Here is a 4,211-nt window from a genome sequence, read left to right as displayed (position 1 = left end):
GCCAAACCTTTGAATACATGGTCTTGTTAATCCCCGGAACCACTCATAAGGCAGATGTATCACCACCAATTTACAGTTATAACAGAGGTTATTACCTTAGGACCACACAATGTGGGTGCTACATCAGGACTGGCCCAGAAACCAATATCAGTTCTTTTATATTACTTGAAACAAACAGGATGATACAAATGCACCTGATTTAGGGTCTAGATACCCTGTGTTTAGATGATATAATTTTTAGTTTTTTTTTTTTACATGGCAAGAGAAATTATTCTTGTCCTATGTCATTAGAACACACTGTGATTCTTCTGAATTGTAATTTAATTATTCATAATTAAAGTTAATTATGAATTATTGTACTTATCGATTTATTACACATTGTCAGGTCTTTCGATGCTGGGTAGCTAATGGCAGAGAAAAGAGCATAGTTGTTTAACACAATTAAGTTATAGCTCACCTTCCAACAAACAAACTGGTTTCTCTTAATAGCCAATTAAGGAGCTGCCATGCATGATTTTTATGAACTTTTTTTTTTTTTTTTTTTTTGTGGTCCGCGGGCCTCTCACTGTTGTGGCCTCTCCCGTTGCGGAGCACAGGCTCCGGATGCACAGGCTCAGCGGCCATGGCTCACGGGCCCAGCCGCTCCGCGGCATGTGGGATCTTCCCGGACCGGGATGCAAACCCGTGTCCCCTGCATCGGCAGGCGGAGTCTCAACCACTGCGCCACCAGGGAAGCCCTACATGAACATTTTTGAAGTACTCTTTTGTTTTCACATTGATTTCGATGTTAATATCACACATTTTCATAGGCTGATTTGTATTTATATTACTTTATTTTCCTTCCCCCCTAAATCTCACTCATTTTCAAGAATGAATGAATATATGAGTGTTTTTCTATGCAGTTCTCACTACCCTTCTTTGTAACTCCTTGTGTTTGACCATTTGGGACAGAACAACATATTAGGAAAACATATAACGACACAGTTGACACCTCAATGCCCATCAACCCCTTAAATATAATTCAGGTTATTTTCCATTAAAATATTTCCTTATACTTGCTCAAAGTGCATCTATTACTTTTTAAAAGAGTTGGGGGGAGGTGAGTCTCACAAATGTATGAGATCATTCTGAGTTCAACCCTTATTGATTGGTATGGAACTCCGATAATGTACTCCCCAAAACTACAGAGTACAGATTTATGGCTGGGTAAACACACAGAAGAAAGGAAAAGGGAATGAAAGAGGAAAACACCAGAGACAGAGAAAAGAATTTCAGGACCCCTGGGTTAAGAAAAAGCTAGAATCTTACTGAAAGTGATTGGACAAATTGAAAGAAAAAATAAAACAACCCGTTATCAGCTTTTTTTTTTTTTTTTTGACCCCATAGCATAAAGGGGAACATCTTGTCCTGAAAATCTACCTTCCCCAGGCCAGCCCCTAACCCACATCTACCAGTGAAGTTCAATGACCACTGTTATTGTCCACTCACATATGTTTCAGCAATCATCCTAGAGAAAACATACGTTTCACTACCTTCCCCTTTTGCTAGCTATTTACTTATAATAATTGCAAAAAAAAAAAAAAAAAAAAAAAAAAAAAATCCATAACACATATTTTATTAGTATTCCAGGAAATTCCATTATAATCAACAAATGGAAAGGATTTTATTGTCAATAAGCCCGTGAAACTTAGTTGTCTCATTTTTCCAGATTATGTGGTATGTAGACAGCATGTAGTCTCTTTACCAATAGAAGGGATGGGATAAGACCAGCAGTGTCATATATGATTCCACATGGGAGTCCAAGAATATCTTGGGATTTTCTAGATTTTACATATCAGAGAAAATGCTCTGTTTATGTTATGAGATATATTTATAATTTTAATACACAAATAAGTGAATGATCAAAATTGTTCAAGCTATAGTTTTTGAATACATTCTCATGGTGGATATTTATGCCTCAACCACTATGAAACTCAGACTGTTATTGAAAAGAACCTTTTTCCCTCTTTCTTTACACTAAATTCAGGGTCTTGCAGATCTTTCATAATTTCTGCTTTGAGATCAGGTGGTGCTGTTGTACTAAAGTTGCAGGTTTCTGTCAAAAAATCCCGAAGCAGGTCTTCATTTTCATTGCTGTCAATAAAATAGTCAGATATGTCCATGGTGGACAGAAGGTCATAACACTCATACTTAATCCCCAACTTGTCCAGCATCTGCGTGAGGTCAGATGACGTGATATACTGGTAGAGGTCATCCCGGGGTAAGTGAGATCTGTACTTTTTCCATAGCTTGTCCCAGCCACTGGTTCTGGACACAAGAGTAATGAGAATCTTAGCACTGGTAGCTAAGAGACTATGGAAGAATTTCAGGGTGGCTGGGATATCTTTTACATAATACAGCATCTGAATCATATGAATAAAGTCCCACTTCTGAAGTTCTTTTTTCTCCATCATTCTATTTTGATATTCAGTTGATGTCTCCTTATGCCAAGTAAACTTTATGTTCTCGAGGTTTGATGTCTTGGCTACAAGCTCTTTGTACTTGGTGATTTGTTCAGCACTTGGTTCAACAACTTCATTGTTGATACTAACTCCTGGGTATTGAGCCTGCACTTTGGAGAGGATATGAAGATCAATTTCACCTGCACCTCCACCAATGCTTAGAATCTTAATCTCAGATTTTGTGTCTCCAATCCTTGCTATTATGCCCAGAAGCTTCTCGTCCATGAATTGCTGCATGCACTGATGCTCCATGGAATTGTTGAGAAACCTCCGGAAAGATTCAACATATTTGCTATGGTCAGAAAACAAGCTCTTCATGGAAGATGCCATGTTTGGTTTTCTGAGAAAGACAAGGAGGGAAGGGTGGTCTAACTTCCCTCTTCCCTTCCTTCTCTTCCCAGTTCCTTCTTTCTCTCTTCACCCGCACCAGTTTCTATTCAAAAAAAAAAAAAACACACACACAAAAAAGCCCTGCTTTGAATTTAACGTGCTGGAGAGGCTGGATTTGCAAAGCTCGTTACTAAGTGACTATCAGCTATTTTTAAAACCATTGAGGGTTTGAGGTGAAGTGAAGCTCATTTTGTCAACAGGAAGCTATGGGCTCTGCACCTCTATTTATATAAACAACATTTGCTTTTCCATCTTGGGTTCTGCCCAGAAGTTGTCGTCTGATGCCGCTTCTGGCTCTGGTTGACTGGTTTTTAGAAAAAAAAAACCAAAAACTGGCCACCTGTTCCTCTCTCTACCACAGAGAAAGTCAAGTCACTTTCGCTGGTGTTTGGTTAGTGAAAAATGCTAAAACACACAAGGATTTCAATTTTTTTAAGTTTTTATTTATTTATTTATTTGGGTCTTTGTTGCTACGCGCGGGCTTTCTCTAGTTGTGGTGAGCGGGGGCTACCCTTTGTTGTGGTGCGCGGGCTTCTCATTGCGGTGGCTTCTCTTGTTGCAGAGCACGGGCTCTAGGCGTGCGAGCTTCAGTAGCTGTGGCTCATGAGCTCAGTAGTTGTGGCTCGTGGGCTCTAGAGCGCAGGCTCAGAGCTGTGGTGCACAGGCTTAGTTGCTCTGCGACACGTGGGACCTTCCCAGACCAGGGATAGAACCCATGTTTCCTGCATTGGCAGGCGGATTCTTAACCACTGTGCCACCAGGGAAGTCCGAAAGATTTCAATTTTTATTGGAGTGTTGTATTTTTAACCTAATCTTTGCCTCCCTGAATTTGACTAAACTCTAAGCACAGCCCTGCCCCACCTCCACTGTGCTTCTGTTGTTCATTCTACCCTGTAAGGTTCCAGATGGATCGGTATGGAACTCGGGTCCTCTTCACCACACTTTGCAAATTCCCTTCTCCCAGACGGATTTGTGAATTCCCAGAGCCTCCGGGTTCCCCGCTCTGATGTCAACCCATCATCCCTCTGCCGTCTCCTTATCCCCGTTATCTGGTACCTCCAACTTCTGTTTCTTCTCAGATGTCTCTCTTAACTGTGTTACAGCTGCTTCAGTACAGCAGGAAGGTGAACCTTAAGAGACTGCCAGTTGCTTGCACCTCTGACCAGGTGTAAAGTATTTGGCTAAACATCAGCTTTCACCACGAGTGCTCGAGGCAGAGGAGGGAGGAGCTTGTGGCTGGCAACACGTACTGCTTGAGGTCATCACAAGTGGGGAGACAGCTTGGGGTTTGCACCATCTGAGTCAGATGAGTACTTAGAG

The 4,211-nt window shown here is 41.1% G+C and overlaps 1 pseudogene across 1 annotated transcript; it reads right to left on the bottom strand.

The window, feature by feature from the left end:
- Positions 1-1,950: 1,950 nt before the first annotated feature.
- Positions 1,951-2,837, bottom strand: LOC103079657 (histamine N-methyltransferase pseudogene; annotated as a pseudogene). The gene has a single exon (XR_457128.1). The product of XR_457128.1 is annotated as a histamine N-methyltransferase pseudogene (transcript).
- Positions 2,838-4,211: the final 1,374 nt, after the last annotated feature.

Source organism: Lipotes vexillifer, unplaced genomic scaffold (assembly GCF_000442215.2).
Source record: "Lipotes vexillifer unplaced genomic scaffold, Lipotes_vexillifer_v1.1 scaffold395, whole genome shotgun sequence".
Classification (NCBI taxonomy): domain Eukaryota; kingdom Metazoa; phylum Chordata; class Mammalia; order Artiodactyla; family Lipotidae; genus Lipotes; species Lipotes vexillifer.
This window is presented reverse-complemented; position numbering and strand designations above follow the sequence as displayed.